The sequence below is a fragment of the Bombina bombina genome, chromosome 3 (assembly GCF_027579735.1).
Source record: "Bombina bombina isolate aBomBom1 chromosome 3, aBomBom1.pri, whole genome shotgun sequence".
Classification (NCBI taxonomy): Eukaryota; Metazoa; Chordata; class Amphibia; order Anura; family Bombinatoridae; genus Bombina; species Bombina bombina.
The window spans coordinates 419345137-419367758 of NC_069501.1; positions in this window are offsets into that span (position 1 = coordinate 419345137).

Genomic DNA, 22622 nt, shown 5'->3' on the forward strand with positions numbered 1-22622 from the left:
TATTGATTTTTTAGCGCAATGGCGTTCCACTGCGAGTCGGTTGAATACAGTTTGAATTCCGTAATATAATCTTCAACCTGTCTTCGGCCCTGTTTGAGGCCTCTCATATTGGATTCTGCAGTTAACTGTAAGTTAGAATCAACATAAAGTTCATCCATTGTAGCAAGAAATTGTGGGAATGAGGTTAAGACTGGATCATTGGCCTCATACAGTGTATCCGCCCACACCCTTGGTTCGCCACGTAAGAAAGATATCATAGTTAGTACTTTGATTTTATCTGTACTGTAGGTTTTTGGCTTCAATTGAAATAACAGAGTGCAAGCATTTTTGAAATGTCTATAATTCTTGCGATTACCTGAGAAGGTATCAGGCAGCGAGACTTGAGGTTCTATGGTAGGCTCTGAAGAGGATGCTTTTGGAGTGAGGGAGTCCCTTATTAAACCTCTTAAGGTCTGGTTCTCAACTTGAAGCTCCCTGAGTCCCTGTGAGAGCTGGTCCACTCTCTGAGAAAGATTATACACCACTTGTGGCAATTCTGCTGGGTCCATTTTGGGGTCTTGGTAATATGTAAGATTAGAACTGGGATCTAGACCTCAGCTGCAGAATTGTTTTACAAAAGTGGTTGTTGTTTCACCTTCTTTAGGAGCGTAGCTATTGTTCAGGTACGCTCAAGTAATAAAGTGATTTTAATTAGTAGGTGGCAAATACTCAGGTCTGATATTTGTCAGATGGTATAGAGATCTGAGGTTGTGCTAAAAGTGTTGGTGACTTCACCTTTGGTCTGAGCAGATTGGATGTCAGATAGGTACAGAGAAGTAATAGGTAGAAGTGTAAATGCCAAGTTAGTACTAGACCAGCACAGTAGGGGTTACTGGAGAGAGTGATGATACACAGCGCAGCTCCTACCTCTAAATACCCAGTGTGTATCTGCCTGTCAGCACTAGGTAGCGTGATGGCTGTGTGCGCAGCTCCTACCTCTGAATAGACTGTGTGAATCTGCCTGTCAGCACAGGATATGCTGATGGCTGTGTGCGCAGCTCCTACCTCTGAATAGACTGTGTGAATCTGCCTGTCAGCACAGGATATGCTGACAGCAGAATTGTAGCAGAGTTCAGTTTATGCAAGGGAGAGGTGGAACAGCTGAATCCTTAGTTGGAAGCTGTTCAGAGGGTAATTAAGAAAGTTCTCTTTGCAAAGGGAATTATAGAAGAGGATTCCTTAGAATCTGAGGCTCAGAGTAATTTGAGAAATAGGACGTCCTATATTTATAATCCAAGTTAGGAGAGAAGGCAAACAAAGTTAATCCATATGCACAGCGTGCAGTTCAGGAACAAAACAAATTACCAAGCACTTGTCTGCAGGTGTGCTGGTACTGATATAGGTAAAAAGGGTGGAGTTACTAGGTGAGCAGAAGTTTAACCCTTACACAGTGCCTTCGCTATCTTTTTGTATCCTATTCCTTGTTTGTGAAGGACAATGATCTCTTCTCTTAACTTTTTGGACCATTCTTTTGACTTAGCAATATTTCTAACATGCAGCCAAATGTGACACTCAACAAATCCCTAGTTAAATCAGGTATTTCATGTGTTCTAGCTCAAGCACACCTGGTACAACTAAGGAAGCCCTTGATTAGTTGAATCAGGTGTGCTTGAGACAACACCTGTTTTGCATATTTGTGCTGTTTTGAGGGATTCTATTCAGGGGGTTGAATAATTTTGAGACTGCTGAATTCATTAAAAGTTGCGTTTTCAGTTGAATTAGGGGAAACCATTTGAAGCATTCGCTATGTTGAGCTATTTCAATTGCTTTTGTTTGAGTTGTTCATTGGAAACAGCTGAAAGTCTCTGTAAATGTTGACAATAAATCTGATTTGCAATGGGGGTTGAATTATTTGGAGTACAACTATATATAGATAGTGCTTTTTTTGTAAACAAAACGGTGCCAGTACTCACTGATTGATATATTGTGCTCAGTAACTTTGAGAAAAGCAAATGGACAAAGTTATTTACAATGCTTGATATATTTTGTGGCCCCCTCTTGAGAAGACTAGAGTATCTACATGATGATTACAAATATTACTTGTTATAAGGAGGTGGTGGTACTCAGACCAGTGAATTATCCCATAACAAATAACTTGGTTATTGATATATTTATATATATATATATATATATATATATATATATATATATATATATATATATATATATATATATATATACATATATACACTAGGCGATAAGCCAGAGGGCAGTCTATGCTGAAAAAATAGAAACCCCCAAGCTAAATTTACAAAAAATAAAAAAAGTAAAATGACAGAAAAATATAAACAAAGCTATCCAAAATAAAAAATTTAAACCTAAACTAATACCCCTATAAAAATAAAAAATACCCCAAAATAAAAACACCCCCTTATCTAATACTAAACTACCAATAGCCCTTAAAAGGGCCTTTTGTAGGGCATTGTCCTAAGTCAAACAGCTTTTTTACCTCTAAACAATACTAAGTGCCCCCTAACAGTAAAAAAAAACACCTACCAAACCCCCCAAAATAATAAAACCTAACACTAAAAAAAAACTAAACTACCCATTGCCCTAAAGGGGCGTTTGTATGGGCATTGCCCTTAAAAGGGCAATCAGCTCTTTTTCTAGCCCAAAAAACCCTAATCTAAAAAAAAACCACCCAAAAATTAATATAAAAAAGCCTAAACCTAAGCCTCAAATAGGCACTCACTGTTCCTGAAGTCCGGCGGAGAAGGTCTTCTTCCAGACTGATCCATCATCTTTGATCTTCATCTGGAGTGAAGGCGTTGTGGAGCGGAGGTTCGGAGCTGTGTTCCCACTGCCCGGATCCTCAGCGGCGGTCCTCATCGGCAATCCTCAACGACGGCAGTCCTCAACAGTGGCGGTCCTCGGCAGCGTTGCTCGGTGGCATGGAGGCTCCTCTTCATCCGATGTCCATCGTAGACTGAAGATTGAATGCAAGGTACCGCAATCAATTTGGGGTACCTTGGATTTCTAATGGCTGAAATTTTGAAATCAGCCAATAGGATTAGAACTACTGAAATCCTATTGGTTGTTCAAATCAGCCAATAAGATTTCAGTAGCTCTCATCCTATTGGCTGATTTAAAAAATTTCAACCAATAGGAATGCAAGGTACCCCAATAAATATGGGGTACCTTGAATTCAATCTTCAGTGTGCGGCGGACAATCGCATAAAGAGGAGCCTCCACGCTGCCAAGGACCACCGCTGAGGATCGCCACATCTGGGAACACCGCTCTGCACCTCCGATCCATGCTGCCTTCGCTGTGGATTAAGATAGAAGATGATGGATCTGCCTGGAAGAAGACCTTCTCCACTGGACTTCAGGAACCGTGAGTACCTATTTGGGGCTTTAGTGTTAGGCTTTTTTTTATTTCTTTTTTAATTTTTTTTAGATTAGGGTTTTTTGGGCAGTTGAAAAAGAGCTGAATGCCCTTACAAATGCCCATACCAATGCACCTTTAGGGGCAATGGGTAGTTTAGGTTTTTAGTGTTAGTTTTTTTTTATTTTGGGGGTTTGGTGAATGGTGGTGGGTTTTACTGTTAGAGGGGGGACTTAGTATTTTTTTAAGGAAAAGAGCTGTTTAACTTAGGGCAATGCCCTACAAAACGCCCTTTTAAGGGCTATTGGTAGTTTATTCTTAGATTAGGGGGTGTTTTTACTTTGGGGGGGCTTTTTTATTTTCCTAGGGGTTAGGTTTATTTTTTTTATTTTGGATAATGTGGTTTATTATTTTCTGTAATGTTACCTTTTTTTATTTTGTGGAATTTTAGATCTTAGTTTGTTTTTTTTAAGTACTGTTAGGATTTGTTATTTTAATTTTAATGTAGTATTTTATTATTTTATGTAATTAAGGGGTTAATTTAGGGGGTAGGACAGAATAGAAGACAGGCGCAGCCCAATTCAAGTGCAGGATAATTTATTAGGACATAAGTGCAAGTATACGATACATACTGACAAACGTTTAGAAGATAAAACAGCAATATAGATGTAAGATGATCCCTCCAGTTTGGTAATAGAATTCACAGCCCAGGCACAAACATCTCAGTCGGAAAATACCAAGTCTGGGTGAAAGGTGCTGGAACTAAAATTACTACTGGTGGTAGCTTAGGGTTTGGGCTGAAAAAGATCTAAATGCTCTTTTAAGGGCAATGCCCAAGTAAATTTATTTTTTATTTTGTGTAATTTAGTTAATTGCATTTAATTAATGTAATTTATTTAATTGTAGTGTAAGGTTAGGTGTTAGTGTAAGACAGGTTAGGTTTTATTTTACAGGTACATTTGTATTTATTTTAACTAGGTAGCTAGTAAATAGTTAATAACTATTTAGTAACTAGTCTACCTAGTTAAAATAAATACAAACTTAGCTGTGAAATCAAAATAAAACCTAAGATAGCTACAATGTAACTATGTTATATTGTAGCTGGCTTAGGGTTTATTTTACAGGTAAGTATTTAGTTTTAAATAGGAATTATTTAGTTATTAATAGTAGGTTTTATTTAGATTTATTTTAATTATATTAAAGTTAGTGGGTGTTAGGGTTAGACTTAGGGTTAGGTTTAGGGGTTAATAACTTTAGGATAGTGGCGGCGACGTTGAGGGCAGCAGATAAGGGGTTAATAAGTGTAGGTAGGTAGTGACGACATTGGCGGCGGTGGATTAGGGGTTCATAAGTGTAATGTAGGTGGCGGCGATGTCGGGGGCAGCAGATTAGGGGTTAATAAGTGTAGGTAGGGAGCGACGACATTGGGGGCGCCAGATTAGGGGTTAATAAGTGTAATGTAGGTGGCAGCGATGTCGGGGGCGGCAGATTTGGAGTTAATAAGTGTAGGTAGGTGGCGGCGACATTGGGGGCGGCAGATTAGGGGTTAATAAGTGTAGGTAGGTGGCGGCGATGTCGGGGGTGGCAGATTAGAGGTTAATAAGTGTAGGTAGGTGGTGGCAACATTGGGGGTGGCAGATTAAGGGTTAATAAGTGTAATGTAGGTGGCGGCGACATTGGGGGCGGCAGATAAAGTTAATACCGAGCCGCTCATAACGCAAAACTTGTAATCTTTCCGTTATTTAATTGTATTTAATTAATGTAATTGATTTAATTTTAGTGTAATGTTAGGTTTAACTGTAAGACAGGTTAGGTTTTATTTTACAGGTAAATTTTTATTTATTTTAACTAGATAGTTAGTAAATAGTTAATAACTATTTACTAACTAGTCTACCTAGTTAAAATAAATACAAACTTAGCTGTGAAAGAAAAATAAAACCTAAGATAGCTACAATGTAAATATTTGTTTTATTGTAGCTATCTTAGGGTTTATTTTATAGGTAAGTATTTAGTTTTAAATAGGAATTATTTAGGTATTGATTGTAATTTTTATTTAGATTTATTTTAATTATGTTAAAGTTATTGGTGTTAGGGTTAGGGTTAGACTTAGGGTTAGGTTTAGGAGTTAATAACTTTAGTATAGTTGCGGGGATGTTGGGGGCAGCAGATTAGGGGTTAATAAGTATAATGTAGGTGGCGGCGACATTGGGGGCAGCAGATTAGGGGTTAATAAGTGTAGGTAGGTGGCGGCAACATTGGGGGCGGCAGATTAGGGGTTAATAAGTGTAATTTAGGTGGCGGCGACATTGGGGGCGGCAGATTATGGGTTAATAAGTGTAGGTAGGTGGCAGCGACATTGGGGGCTGCAGATTAGGGGTTAATAAGTATAATGTAGGTGGCGGCGACATTGGGGGCAGCAGATTAAGGGTTAAAAAGTGTAATGTAGGTGGCGGCGACATTGGGGGCGGCAGATTAGGAGTTAATAAGTGTAGGTAGGTGGCAGGGATGTCGGGGGCAGCAGATTAGAGGTTAATTAGTGTAATGTAGGTGGCGGCGATGTCGGGGCGGCAGATTAGGGGTGTTTAGACTCGGGGTTTATGTTAGAGTGTTAGGTGTAAACATAACTTTTCTTTCCCCATAGGAATTAATGGGACTGTGTTAAGGAGCTTTACGCACCTTTATTGCAGGTGTTAGGCTTTTTTTTAGCCGGCTCTCCCCATTGATGTCTATGGGGAAATCGTGCACGAGCACGTAAAACCAGCTCAAAGCAGTGCTGTTATTTGGGTGTGGTATGGAGCTCAATGGAGCTCAACGCTGACATATTGCCTGCTAACGCCGGGTTTTTGCAAACCTGTAATAGCAGCGCTATAGGTAGGTGAGTGGTGACAATAACTTGCAAATTAGTACCGAACCACTCATAACGTAAAACTCGTAATCTAGCCGTATGTAATCAAAATCAATATATATATTATGTTTTTGTATGCACAAGACACTTTTTTATTTAATTGTTAGATCTTGCTTTGTATTGGGCAAATCTAAGCACAGGACACTTTATTACTGCACTACCAAGATGAAATTTCTATCCATCTATGTCATTAAAATATATTATTATTATTATTATTATTATTATTATTATGTATTACAATGTTTGGGATAACCTGTTTTTTCTCCATAACACTTTGGTCTTTGGATTGACACAAATTATTATATACTATGCTTTTTGAATGCACAAGATATTTTTCTATTATGGGGGGAACAAAGTGCTCCGCTTTAAAATCTTTAGATCTTGCTTGGTACTAGGCAAATCTGTCTAATGATCTATGCATTTATGTTTTTCAAAATGTATAGCATATCTTATTATTTTATTATTATGCTGTGTTTTTTTTATGGATTGCTGGATTTATTTATTTGCTTTAAGATGTATAGGACACTTTGGTATCATATAACTATCAAACAGAGACAGATGCGCCACATGGCCCAATATTGTAGTTTCCAAATGTATGTAGATTTTATTATATAGTTGAACTCACATGTATTGAAGCACCTCAATTGGTGCAAATGACACAGTCTGGGATCTATAACAGTCACCCAGCAGACCGGCCTCTCGAGTTGTTCAGGGTCTGTGTAAAATAGAAAACACAAAAAAGCCTATATGGCCTAGTATTGTATGACTAGAGTGATTCCACACCAGATAGTAGTATAAGATTTTGAACTCACATTTGGTGAAGCATCCCCAATGATGCTAAAGAGACAGGCTGGGATTAATTCAGTCACCCAACAGACTTAGCTCGTGGCATACAGCATGCAATAGTCCTCTCAGTGGTCTTTAGGTCAGTGATATCCTCAGATAAAAACCAGTTCATAGGCAGCAAGTGTTTTTAGTAAAAGTTAAAATCACTTTAATAAAATAATAATAAATTGCGACGCGTTTCTCAGTCTCAGACTGTTTCCTCAGGTTATGCCGGTCTGCTGGGTGACTGTTATAGATCCCAGACTGTGTCATTTGCACCAATTGAGGTGCTTCAATACATGTGAGTTCAACTATATAATAAAATCTACATACATTTGGAAACTACAATATTGGGCCATGTGGCGCATCTGTCTCTGTTTGATATTTTAGATTGCTTAATTGGATCCTGGTCTGGACCACTACAGATTGCTGCCCTTGTATTCTACTATCAAGACCCTTATAAAGGACAATATAGTGATCATTGTCACCCATTAATCACTATTTTTGAGTGAGATACAACTGTCCTATTAACATTGTGATTATCAAATTGTATAGGCTAACATCTATTTACTCTGTTTACAACATATATACTATTTTTGAGTGAGATACAACTGTCCTATTAACATTGTGATTATCAAATTGTATAGGCTAACATCTATTTACTCTGTTCACAACATATATACTAGTTACTATTGAATCAGTGTATCATCATTTATACTGAAAAGTGCATTTCTATTGGTAACATACAAGCTACCTCATATACTACACATTATCATTTTTTAGATACTCTCAAGGGCGCCCCCTTTTCTTTTGTTGTAATCATATAACTATGCTGGGGACAAACTATTTTCTTTCCGCAAGATTTTGGACTTTGGTTGATACAATTATTATGTATATTATGTTTCTGGATTGTATTAGACACTTTTTATTTTACTACTATGTTGGAACAGGTTCCCCCCTCCTCCCTTTTTCTTCCAAAATATTATTTGGACTTTGCCTGGTACTAGACAAATTTGACTATAGGATGTATGCAGTTATGTTTTCAATATGTATAGGATATTTATTATTGTATTATTATGTTGGGGATAAACTTTTTTCCCTCCTCTCTTCTTCCCCCCTTCTCCTCTCCACTGTCTTTATTGGGTAGTTGAATGCCTAAGATATTAACCGGGAATGTGGGGGGAATTCACTACCCAATCAAAATTAAAGCCGTTATGAACTTTTTAAGCAGCATTTTTTTTATATAGCTTGTATACAGGAAACACATCTATCAGACCTAGAACACAGTAAGCTCAAGGCCAGATGGCTGGGGGAGTCATTTTTCTCTTCATATAAAAAGTCTGCTAGAGGGGTAATGATTTCATACGAAATTTAAGTGTAAGATTATTAAAGTCATGAAAGTTAAAGAAGGTAGATACTTAATTGTAAGATTTCTGATCCAAAGTGAGGAATATCTGTTAATAAATGTTTACGAACCAAATGATCCGAATGAAAAATTCTGAAAGGGCTTAGTGAGTGAGCCATATGCTTAAATTTCCAAAAGTTAAAATTATACTAACAGGCGATTTCAATGTTACCCCTAACTCATATCTGGATAGACGGAAAGAGGGTGCTGATAAAAGTAAACCTAGATTTACTACCTTTCATTTAAACTATGAGAATAAAATCTCTAAAATGTTTTTGGACTCTCTCAGTTTGATAGATATTTGGAGAATGTTGAATCCGAACAATCTTAAAAATACATGTTCAAAATCTCACAACACCCTTCTTATTTCAGAATCTTTGGTTTCCAAAGTTCTGAAATGCAATATTCTTGAACACACTTTATCTGATCATGCTCCTGTAGTCTTATCATTCAAAATTAAAATAGAATATACATTCAATTCTTTTTTTCCCCCAACATATTTACAAAAAACGGTCTGAGCATTTTTAGTTAAAGCTTGGGAGGAATTTAGTTTGTTTAATAGTCACTGCAGGGACAACGTTCCGATATTTTGAGAAACAGCCAAGCTTTATCTAAAAGGAGAAATCAATACTTATGTGGCTAGGTTAAAAAAGAAACAAAATACAGAAGATAAAGAATTATCGAATAAATTAAGAGATACATATGCTTTATATCAATACTACCCGAATAGGGAGAATAGAGAGAACTACTTCTGTAAATAAGAGTGAGATCTATTTCTTTTGGATCAGGTTCAAGAATCTCTACATAAAAACTCGACTAGATTTGCAAGGCATGGTAACAAAACAGGGAAATTCTTGGCCGCAATTTTTAATAGAAAATCCAAGAGAAAATCTATAGTTGTCTTAAAAGTGAAAGATAGATTATATACTAAACAGGATCAGATATCTCTTCTATTTTAGAATTCCTATACTGAGCTATATGCATCTCAAAAGCCAGATTTGTCTAATATTAATAACTTCTTGGAAAATGTAGTCTGTCCTAAAATGTCAGATATTGATCGTAAATCTTTAAACACGCTGATAGAACAGGAGATTCACAAAATTATTGCCTCAATGGCTAAAGGGAAAACGCCGGTTCCAGATAATATGCCTTTAGAGTTTTATCAGATCCTCTTACCAGAGATTGTGCCTGTATTAAGAGATCTTTATAAATTCTATTTTGAAGAGAATCATGTAACATCTGAAAGTTTTGAAAGTGCCAGTATTATTCTAATACCTTAAACCAATAAAGATCCTTCAGAAATAACTTCATATAGACCCATCTCTCTGCTTAATCTTGATTACAAGATTTTGATGAAAATTCTGGCAGAGAGGATGAAATCTATATTACCTAAAATTGTTAATCAATATCAAGTAGGTTTTGTTAGTGGGAGAACTTCAGAAGCAAATATAAGAAAAATCTTACATTCAATTTGCCATTATAGTGGAAACCAGTCCGCTCTGCCTGAGGCCTTTCTGCTATACTTGGATGCAGAGAAGGCCTTCAACAGAGTGGAATGGCCATTTATGATCAAAGTACTGGATACATTTGGCTTTGAAGGTAGATTCGTGGAACTAATTGCAAACATTTACTCTGATGTGAGAGCATCTTTATTGATCAATAATAGTATCTCAGACTCATTTATTCTGGCAAGGGGTACCCAACAGGGTTGCCCATTGTCACCTCTTTTATTCAACCTAACATTGGAGCCACTGGCTATTAATCTGAGGAAGATTCTCCAAGGAATTAACATTGGAGCCACTGGCAAAATAGTACTTAAAACCTTGCTTTTTGCAGAGGATCTCCTTTAATTTGTATCCAACCTGAAGAACAATATTGAAGATATTCTTAGCCTTTTGGATCAATATAGTTTAGTTTAAGGTTATAAAACCAACATTGCAAATTCCAATATACTTTGGTTGAAAAAAATAATGATTCCCAATTTCAACAATTTACAAAAACTAAATCATTAGAGTACTTAGGCCTTAAGATCTCAACCAACCCTGCAAGTTGGTATGGAGACAATATATCAGCCACTCTGCAAGAGAATAGTGAAAAATTTAAAAACTGGTCAACCTTGCCAGTCTCCTTGTCAGGAAAAATTAATCTTTATAAAATGTTTATTATTCCCAAAGTTCTTTATACACTAAGATGTTCCTTATGTTAATTAGGAAGAACGACCTATGGTGATTTAACCAATCTTTGAGATCAGCCTTCTTGCAAAGGAGGTCTTGATCTGCCCAATTTGGAATGGTATAATCAAGCAACTATTTTGGGCTTCCCCATTGATTGGTTGTTACAATCTTTTAGATATTCAAATAAAGCTCTAGAGGAGCAGATATGTCACCTGTATTCTCTGAACTTTGTGATACATGCGCTAAACAAGGATCTAGGGAAAACCATCTCTTCCCATCCCCTATATAGAGATATCTTAGGGGTATGGAGGAAATCAACAACGTTATTGGGGACAGAATCAAATGTTTCCAAATGGCTGCCAATACAAGGTAATGGTCACTTTCCCTTAGGAAACAGGATTGGCATATTTGATAAATGGTCATCTACCAAGTTCCTAACAATTGAAGACTTTTATAACAAGGACTCTAAGAAACTTTATACTTTTGATCAATTTTGAATTTTTTTTTCAGAAGTTAAAAGAAAACATATGTTTTATTTAATTAAAAAATTATATTTATAGACTGATAAAGAGGTTCCCCCAAATATTGACAGATCATCCATTATTAGATACTATTAATACTGAAAAATGGTCTATCTCCTCAATTTATAGAATTCTCAGAGTAGTTGATACAGGAAGGCTGTTGTTAGAATTAAGGAATTATTGGATAAAGTTAGTAGATCTGCCTGATCTGGACAGGATAATTTTGAAAAGCGTCAAAAAAACTCAGGCTCTCTGCCTCTTAACATATCTGAGAGAAACTCAGTTTAGATTATTGCATAGGGACTACTTAACCCCACGAAGAGTAACTAAGTGGAAAAAAGATGTTATCAACGAGTGTCTTAAATGTCGTTATCAAGACTCGGACTTGGGACACTTATTGTGGGACTGCCCTAAACTAAAACAATTTTGATTGAAAGTCGTCATTTTCTTTCCCAAATAATAAAAATGGAAATACAATTGACAAAAAAATCTATCCTGTTATTGACAGGATAGAGTGATTTTGCTCACTATCAATGAAGAGATTTCATATTGCGTTTAGAACAAATTATTAACACCCAAGGGAAGTAGAGGGGTGCTCAGTAGGGCCTTAGTAAGCTTTGTATTTTTTTTTGTTTGTTTTTTTTTGGATGGAGGAGGGATGTAATATTGATGAGGTCATTTGATTTATAAATATTATTAGATATATCTGATTTGTAAGTTAGGCTGCCACATGAATCCTAATGTTAATACTTAGGTAAAGAGCTATAGCTATTTGTAAGCAATTATTGTCTTTTGGATCAGTAAACAATTTGTATTGCTCTTTTTTATATATATATATATATATATATATATATATATATATATATATATATATATATATATATATATATATAAAAATATATATATATATATATATATATTTATATACATAAATATGTATACACTCCTTCCCCCGTCTGAGAAAGGAGTGAATGCTCCGAAAACGTTCACAATAAAGTTTGCTGTGAGTTAAATCCAGAAAGTGCAATTATTGGACTGTGGTATTTGGAATTTTCTGCACCCTTCTCCAAGAACGAGTGGGAGTGCGCCTTTCATCTACATTTTGAATATGTATACATATACATATGTATTTGTGTTTATATGTATATATATATGTCTGTAAATACATATTTACACATACACACAAACATATACTGTATATATATATATATATATATACATACACACATATACATAATTAGAAATTTATATATTTATATCTCTCTATTTTAAAGCCTTTTGCAGCCTTTTTTTCTCTAATATCTGAGACCTCATATCTTTTAAAAAATTTATTTATTTTTTTTAAATTTTTTATTGAGGATATTATATAGCAAATCAAAGAGTTTACAGGTTGTTTACAGGCAATGACAATGAGATTCACTGTTAAGTGTAAATTGTTTGCGGAATAATGTACAGATTAGAAAAGTAGATTGAGTACAAGAGCAGTAACATAACATACTTGAGCTTGATTTAGTATGTATGTATGTATATATATATATATATATATATATATGTGTGAAATTTACAGGCTCCCTTTCTCGCCAAAAAGTTAACCAACAATTGCTTACAATGGGTTTATTAGAGTGATAGTGTATCCTATTATATAAAAGGCCAAGTGTGTTTGTCCGAAGCTGTCATGCGCAGTAGAGACAGCACGAGGACAAACACACCTGGCCTTTGAGTCCTACTCCCTAGCTGATCCATCATCTGCAGCAGAAGTGGGCGTGGCCGGGTGTGAGTGGGGACATGACCGACATGAAAGGGGCATGGCCGTGCGTGAATGACCGTAAAAGGGGCGTGGCCGGACATGAAGGGGGCGTGGCCGGGCGCGGTCACGAGATAGAGAGGGGAGAGAGACAGAGAGGAAGGGAGAGTCGGAGAGGGGGTTGAGAGAGGAGGGGAGAGAGAGGAGGGGAGTGAGAGAGGGGGAGAGAGAGAGGAGAGGAGAGGGGGGAGAGAGTGTAAAAGAGATGGGGAGAGCGCAAAGAGCGGGGGGAGAGAGCGCAATAGAGAGGGGGAGAGAGAGAGCGCAAAAGAGAGGGGAGAGAGAGAGAGAGCAAAAGAGGGGGGAGAGAGAGTACAAAAGAGAGGGGGAAGAGAGAGAGAGCAAAAGAGAGGGGGGGAGAGAGCGCAAAAGAGAGGGGGAGAGAGAGAGCAAAAGAGGGGGAGAGAGAGCACAAAAGAGAGAGGGGAGAGAGAGAGGAGGGGAGAGAGAGAGGAGAGGAGGGGGAGAGAGAGAGGAGGGGGAGAGAGAGGAGGGGGGAGAGATAGGAGGGGGAGAGAGAGAGAGGGAGAGAGGAGGGGGGAGAGAGAGAGAGGAGGGGGGGGAGAGAGAGAGGAGGGGGGAGAGAGAGAGGAGGGGGGAGAGAGAGGAGGGGGGGAGAGAGAGAGAGAGAGGAGGGGGGAGAGAGATAGAGGAGGGGTGAGAGAGAGAGGGGGGAGAGAGAGAGAGGAGGGGGGGGGAGAGAGAGGAGTGGGGGGAGAGAGAGAGAGGAGGGGAGAGAGAGAGAGAGAGAGAGGAGGGGGGAGAGAGAGAGAGGAGGGGGGAGAGAGAGAGAGAGGAGGGGGGACAGAGAGAGAGGAGGGGGGAGGGAGAGAGGGGAGAGAGAGAGGAGGGGGGGAGAGAGAGAGGGGGGGAGAGAGAGAGGGGGCAGAGAGAGAGCTCAAAAGAGAGGGAGAGAGAGAGCGCAAAAGAGATGGGGGAGAGAGAGAGGGGGAGAGAGAGAGCTCAAAAGAGAGGGGGAGAGAGAGCGCAAAAGAGATGGGGGAGAGAGAGAGATCAAAAGAGAGGGGGAGAGAGAGCGCAAAAGAGATGGGGGAGAGAGAGAGAGCAAAAGAGGGGGGGAGAGAGTGTGAAGAGAGGGTGGAGAGAGCGCAAAAGAGAGGGGGAGAGAGAGAGAGTGCAAAAGAGAGGGGGAGAGAAAGAGTGCAAAAGAGAGGGGGGAGAGAGAGCACAAAAGAGAGGGGGGAGAGAGAGCAGAAGAGAGGGGGGGGGAGAGAGCGCAAAAGAGAGGGGGGAGAGAGCGCAAAAGAGAGGGGGGAGAGAATGCAAAAGCAAGGGGGAGAGAGAGAGCGCAAAAGAGAGGGGGAGAGAGAGAGGGGGAGAGAGAGAGCTCAAAAGAGAGGGGGAGAGAGAGAGATCAAAAGAGAGGGGGAGAGAGAGCGCAAAAGAGATGGGGGAGAGAGAGAGCAAAAGAGGGGGGGGAGAGAGTGTGAAGAGAGGGGGGAGAGAGCGCAAAAGAGAGGGGGAGAGAGAGCGCAAAAGAGAGGGGGAGAGAAAGAGCGCAAAAGAGAGGGGGGAGAGAGAGAGCAAAAGAGGGGGGAGAGAGAGCACAAAAGAGAGGGGGAGAGAGAGCAGAAGAGAGGGGGGGGGGAGAGCGCAAAAGAGAGGGGGGAGAGAGTGCAAAAGAGAGGGGGGAGAGAATGCAAAAGCAAGGGGGAGAGAGAGAGCGCAAAAGAGAGGGGGAGAGAAAGAGAGCACAAAAGAGAGGGGGGAGAGAGAGAGAGGGGAGAGAGAGAGGGGGAGAGAGAGAGAGGGGGGAGAGAGAGAGAGAGGAGGGGAGAGAGAGAGGAGAGGGGGGGGAGAGAGCTCAAAAGAGAGGGGGAGAGAGCGCAAAAGAGATGGGGAAGAGAGAGAGCTCAAAAGAGAGGGGGAGAGAGAGCGCAAAAGAGATGGGGGAGAGAGAGCGCAAAAGAGATGGGGAGAGAGAGCACAAAAGAGAGGGGGAGAGAGCACAAAAGAGATGGGGAGAGAGAGAGCGCAAAAGAGAGGGGGAGAGAGAGAGCAAAAGAGAGGGGGAGAGAGAGCGTAAAATAGAGGGGGGGAGGGAGAGCACAAAAGAGAGTGGGAGAGAGAAATTGCAAAAGAGAGGGGGGGAGAGAGAGCAAAAGAGAAGGGGGGAGAGAGAGAGCGCAAAAGAGAGGGGGTAGAGAGAGAGCTCAAAATAGAGGGGGGAGAGAGAGAAGGCTCAAAAGAGAGGGGGAGAGAGAGAGCAAAAGAGAGGGGGGAGAGAGATGGAGCAAAAGAGAGGGGGAAGAGAGAGAGAGCAAAAGAGAGGGGGAGGGAGAGAGAGCAAGGGGTGGGACAGCTGTACTGCAAAAAATGGCCCGTGTGAACGGGCTTTAGGACTAGTACCTGTATATTAGAATAAGGTTAAACTTCCATGATAATAGTAAATATCTAAAAGGCTGATATGGCAATTGAGTAGACATAAATGAAACCTAATTTTTCCCCCTTTCAATAGATAGCTATGAGGTAACTACTGCTCTGGACTCTCTTGTACCAGCTAGATTATTAAGATTAAGTCAACAGGTAGTTACTGAGCGGCCACTTTTGGACAACTAGATGAGTTAGTAGGGATAGCTAAATTATAATAAACAATCCAAACATTAGGGACTCTGTGTATGGTAACCCATCCTGAGGGATAAGATAGGGGTAATGTCAGGGTGAAGCCAGCATGGACAAATAAGGAGCTACAACAGATGATGCTGAACAAGTAGGGGATAGACGAATCAGGGAACTTATGCACTTGTAGATACTATAAGCAGTATATGATGCAATTGCTCTTTATTTTAAATATTATGGTGGGAGGGGTTAGTATTAATATCAAATAATATCAATATATATAATTAAGGACTAAAATGTCTGGCTGTAGTTATTTGAAACTCAAGCAGTATATCTTTTATAGACTAAACATTATTATCTCGGCCTCTGACAAGGAGATATGGCACAATATATTTATAAACTGCATATGAAGTATAAGTGAACATGTGGCAAATTAGAGTTCTAGTTAGGCTATTGTTGAGACTAAGATATGATCTTAGAATCAAGTAGTGTGATTGAGCTATTGCTATCAGGCTCCTATGTCAACAACATGTAATGCATATGGTATCAGTAGGTTGTAGCTAAGTACTATTGCTAGTAGTATGTACCTATGATGTATAAGTTTGTGTAGAGTTAAAATGAAACAAACAGGTATAAGTACAGAAATAACAAGTGTTAATAACCATTCCATAAATGAGCTATTGCTATCAAAATTCTATGTCAGTTATATTCAGTGCATATGGTATCAGAAACAAAAAGGTATAGCTAAGTGTCAATACTACCGTTATACATCCATGAGGCATAAGTATATGCAACGCTATCATGAGACATGCAGCAATAAGCACAAAAATGACAAGCATTAACAAGCATTCCTTAATTGAACTGTTGTTATCTTGATCCAATGTGAGCTATATTCAGTACATATAGTAACAGTGAGAAGGGTTGTCATAATTTGCAGTGTATACCCATGCAGCATAAATATGTGTATAGCTATAATGAGACAAGCGGGTTTCAACCAAATAATAGTAAACACTAACAACCATTCCTCATATGATCTCAATAATCTAAAAGAGAAAAAAGCAAAGCATGAGAGTGAGTATAATGGGCCAAACACAGCCCTAGTTATCTAAGAGTTAAGGGAGCAAACCATGTGAGTAGACACAAGTTTCTAGGGTCCCACTGTTCCTAGGGGGAAGATAGTAACTCAGATATCAACCTATGCCGGCTCTGGGTGATTGGGCATAATAAATATTCTGGTCCGCATCAAGCATAGCATAGTCTTTCAACTTGTTAGGACAGGCTGGTGCAGGCCACATTATATCAGACCTTGTAAACAGCCACAGTTGCAACGTCTCTGGCATGAGTATTTTTTGTATTCGGGAGCTTGTAAGATTTGGAATGTCTTGGCAAGTTTATCTTGTAGTCAGGATAGTCTTGGCTCCAAGATTTGTCTGCTGAAGCTAGTATGCTGTCTGGGGGCCTAGTAGTGGCGACCGGGATGCCTATCTCGTCAGGCATCTTATGTGTCACAAGAGTTACCTCATGGGGTGCGTTTTGTGTAAGTAGGTCTGCAAAGGTCTCTTGAAGCAGACGTGTCAGTTCCCTAAAATGGACGTCCAGTAGGTGATGGACATGTGTCTCCCATCTGTCGAGTGAGATCATTGCCGATATGTAGAAAGCCAGCGGCTTCACCTTGTAGATTCTACGTCTTGTGTAAGTGTTTTTAGCTGATGTTGTGGGTTAGTGATAGTAAGGATTATAGTTGCAAGCATGACTATATTACCCGGGTCGCTGGGGGGGGGGGTATCGGTTGTAATGCGGTCGGCTACTTCCTCCTTTGCTGACATCATGGTATCAGCTTGTACTCTCAGAGATCAAGTATCTTTCTAGGTGTGTAGGCTATTTTGGATCCAGGGACCTCTTTCTGTCTTTAGATGTAGCGTGATCTCTGAGATAAATAGTAGATGGAAGGTAGATAGATTCTACGGAGCTTCAAAATATGCTGCCGTCCTGTCAGGGTACCAGTAATTAGACTGAGACAAGAAGTGCAAAAATAATCACACCTTTATTAATAACAAAAAATAATAAAAAGTCCATAAGTAACATAACAAGCCAGGAGTCAAAGCCAGAGCTGGTACTCAGACGAGCTGAGTCAGGAGCTAAAGCGAGTAGTCAGACGAGCCAGAATCAGAAAAAAGGAGAACAGCAGAGCCAGGAATAAGCGAGGGATCAGGAACCAGAAGGGACGTCAGACTAGCCAGGTAATACACAGGAACTGGAATACAGGCACTCACAAACAGGTCTGAGACAACGCATGGGCAAAGCATACTGAACAATAGCCCTTTAAATAATAAGTGATGACATCACAATTCTGAGACTGCAACCTGTCTCACATGGATGATGTTCACCAGTCTGGCCATAAAAGGGCATGCAGGAAATGAGCAGCATCACACACTCTGTACCAGATTCAGCAAGAGAGGTGAGCAAAATGGCTGCCAGCAGCACATGGCAAACAAAGCAGGGAAAAAACCCTGACACGTCCATGTTCATGTCTTGCCACGCCCCCCTTTTGAGAATTTCTTAAAGCAATTTAAATAATTTTTTATCAGACAGTGTTATTATGAGTGTAACTGTACTGTACAATGAATTTTTGATGTGTTTTGTGCAACTTTTTTGTCTTGCGTAATAGTTAACCAGAGCTCTGAAGTTGTGATATGCAGACGAGCATTAAATTAAATTGCGTTCAAGTGAACATGTTTACTTTCAACTCGTAATATCATACTACTTCCTACACGCGCAAAGAGCTGTGATAAACAGTTGCCACTCAATATCTACTGTATCTTATCAACTGCTATATAAATGCAAGCAAAATATGTTAATGCCCTTACAAGGTAAGTATTGCATTTTCAATTCAAGAAATTCTTGTAAACTTTATTAACCTATGTGTATATATGCAAGAACACACTGAACAGGGTATGGAGAAATTGGATCTCATATAAAATTCACACTAATAGAAGTACACTAAACATATGGGGGCATATGTATCAAGCTGCTACATAACCTGTCCGCCTGCTCTGAGCAGGCGGACAGACATCGCCGCAATTCAACCCGATCAATTACGATCGGGTTGATTGACACCCGAGTCTGCAGGGGGCGGCGTTGCACCAGCAGCTCTTGCTTGCCGTATTCAGCGAGGTCTGGCGGACCTGATCCGCAGTGTCGGATCAGATCCGCCAGACCTTGATAAATATGCCCCATAGAGTAAAAGCTGGAATGCATATTCAAATATTTATTAATTTACTTTTAGATATGTTTTTAAATATCCAAAATAGCAATATTATAACATGCCAAATCACATTATCTTGTGCAGTGACTGGCTCATAGCTTAAAACTTCAACCTATCGGAACCAGACAGAAATACTGATGCTACCCAAAGTTTTGTCTTACATTGGATGATACTGCATTCTTAGAATTTTTGCTGGATATTTTATAAATAATTAATCTACAAATGATTATTTATATGAAGTTGGTAGATATGCTACTTTCTGTTAATTATTCTCTAATGTGGCTAATAACAAGTTTGTGAAATCCAGCAGTTGATTAATAATCTGACAGCGGCTGGCATAAACATTTACAAATAAAGCAGTGTGTCAAAACTATATTTCCATTACTTTGATGCACTGTTCTGCTTATCTAGCCCACTCCATCATTCCAGCTCACCTATCGCTTTTCAGCTTCTTATTAGCCGTATCTCCGACCTCTCCTTCTCGCCCTATAAAGTACCATTAATAACTCCGCCACCATCTGTTTTGAAGCAGATGGGTTCCCTTGGCCTACGCTTTCACATTTAAATGCCCCTCACTCTGCTTCCTTCATAATAACAGATTAGATGCTGTCGTCTTGTACCTGCATTGACCCATGTTGCCAAAAGATGAACACTGAAATTAAGATGCTTTACACCTAACGAGCTTGCTACCCTTCACACTATGGCGCAGGCTGTAATTAATGACAGCTGGAGAATGTATTGTTGCCATAATTAGGATTGAGCTGGCATTTCAGTAATAGCCCCCCTAGTGTTGATAGCTTCCTGTTACATTATTTCCATTACTGACTAGCATTTAATTCATGGTTTTGGGTTAAGTGGTTTTATTCTTTATAGATAAAAGTAGTTCCATTGTTGATTTATTAGAAGCCAATCAAAACTTTTTTCAAGGTCAACAAAATAATTTATTTGGTTAAATGAAGAGTTTAACAAACCATGAAAAAATATGATAATATTCAACTGAATGTGGAAGCTATGTATAAACACATTTTTTATTTTTTTTAAATAAGACAAAAGTCTACATAGTGTAAAACTCACCAATCCCACATAGAGGCTATAAATGATGAATTATTAATACATTAAAACTCACATGTGTGGTCTAATGTTATAAGGACAGTAATCATTTAGATTAAAGAGACATTGTAATAAAAAAGTAATGTCATAAATAACTGAGTAGCATTTACACATAAATATATATTAACATATATCTGTTATCCCTAATAAACACAACAAGCTTACATTAACACATGTTAATGTATATGCAATAGTAAAACCAATATGCAATATACATGCATAACTGTTTAAATATTAAATATCAATGCAAGGCCTGACTACATTATATCTACAACCTTTGAAATAAAATGCATGTTCATGTCTAATGCATATTATTTTAAATACTGGATATAAAAATGTAGATATTCTTGCTTGATGCATTTATTATTGTAAACAAAAATATATTTTTAAAATAGATATTTTTGTTATAAAAGACAGTTGCATTATAATTATAGTATCACATAACTGCATGCCTGTTATGCAATAAAACAATCGTAACACTAATGCCTTTTGTAACATGAATATACATTTAAAATATATATTTATATTTAAAATAAAAAACACAAGACAAAAAAATAAATACATATTAATTTATACACAATAGTTAAAGGGACAGTCTAGTCAAAATTAAACTTTAATGATTCAGACAGGGCATACATTTGTAAACAACTTTCAAAATTTACTTTTATCATCAAATTTGCTTTGTTCCCTTGGTGGTATTTTTGAAAAGCTAAACCTAGGTAGGCTCAAATTGATTTCTAAACCATTGAAAACCGCCTCCTAGCTCAGAGCATTTTGAACGTTTTTCACAGTTAGATAGGGCTAATTCATGTGTGTCATATAGATAATATTGTGCTCACTCCCGTGGAGTTATTTAGGAGTCTACACTGATAAATGGCTAAACTGCATGTCTGTCAAAAGCACTGAGATAAGGGGGCAGTCTGCAGAGGCTTAGACACAAGGTAATCACAGAGGTAAAAAGTATATAAATATAAACGCGTTGGTTATGCAAAACTGGGAAATGGGTAATAAAGGGATTATCTATCTTTTTAAAATTCTGGTCTAGACTGTCCCTTTAAATGTATATACATCATACATAACAATGCATAATATTTTAATTGAAGTTGTAGCTAAATGCACTACCAACCCCTAAGCTGGCCTAACCTAATCACCTAATCAGGTATGAGGGGTGGTCAGTTGATTAAGGCCTAATAAATGGTAATCATCAATAATTACCTAATCAATCCTCACACACTCCGCAATCTTCATCACCAGCGGGGTCTATCTTCAGCCATCCTTTAGGTGCCAGGGGCCCATTTCGCAAAGGCGGACTTTAGCGGCCTCTTCTACTGCCTCCACTCTGCAATCTTAATCACCAACGGGACGCATCTTTGTCCATCCTCCAGGCACCCATATTCACAGTGGCGGAATTTGGTGACCTCTTTCACCACCCCCACTCCACATCTTCTTTTCTTCGGCTCTCTTGAGGGAGCCCTCCTCTTCATGGGTTCTCCACCGCACTCTGAAACCCGGAAGCACGGAACCCCAATATATAGGGTACCACTTAATTACGATTGGCTAAATTTAAATTATAATCATCCTTTTCTATTGGATGATTAGAATTTAAATTTAAAATAAATGGGCCTCTGTGTCTGGAGCCATGGATGAAGATAGGCCGCAATGGATCAAGAGGAGCCTGAGTCCCCATAAGATGTGAGTCACACTTTTGGGGTTAGTTAGGTTTTTTTTGCTTTTGGTGTGTTTTTTATTTTTTAGAATAGGCTTTGTTATTTTGAATTTTATTTTGTAGCCTTGGTTTTTAAAGTTAGATATTTTTTTATTTTGGGCGTTTTTTAAAAAAAAAAAATTCTGCAAAAGAGCTTAAATACCTTTTAAAATGCCCTTTTAAGGGTTAAAGTAATTTATTTTAGAGGATTTTTTTTATTTTGTTTTTTTTTTATTTTATTTTATGGGGCATGTAGTTTATTGTTAAAGGGATAGTAAAGTCCAAATTAAACTTTCATAATTCAGATAGGGCATGTCATTTTAAACAACTTTCTAATTTACTTTTATCATCAAATTTGTTTTTTTCTCTTGTTATTCTTAGTTGAAAGCTAAACCTAGGTAGGCTCATATGCTAATTTCTAAGGACTTGAAGACTGCCTCTGCATTTGACAGTTTTTCACAGTTAGAGGGTGTTAGTTCATGTGTTTCATGTAGTTAACATTGTGCTCATGCACGTGAAGTTATTTAAGAGTCTGCACTAATTGCCTAAAATGCAAGTCTGTCAAAAGATCTAAAATAAGGAGGCAGTCAGCTGAAGCTTAGATACAAGGCAATTACAGAGGTAAAATATTTTCTATAATAGTGTTGGTTGTGCAAAACTGGGGTATGGTAAATAAAGGGATTATCTATCTTTTTGAACAATAACATTTTTGGTGTTTACTATCCCTTTAAGTATAATGTTTTTTTATTTTGGATTATGTAGTTTACTATTTTTTGTAACTTAGATTTTTTATTTTATTTTTATGTAACTAGTATAGAGGGGGTGGGGGGGTTAGTTTAGAGGGGGTTAGGTGGCTGGTTAGAACAACTGCCACAAATTGTTGGTGGAGATGAACAATAGTGAGAAGACAACTTCAATTGTTTAGGAAAGGAACAAGTTAATCAGATGTTTCTCTGGGGCTTTT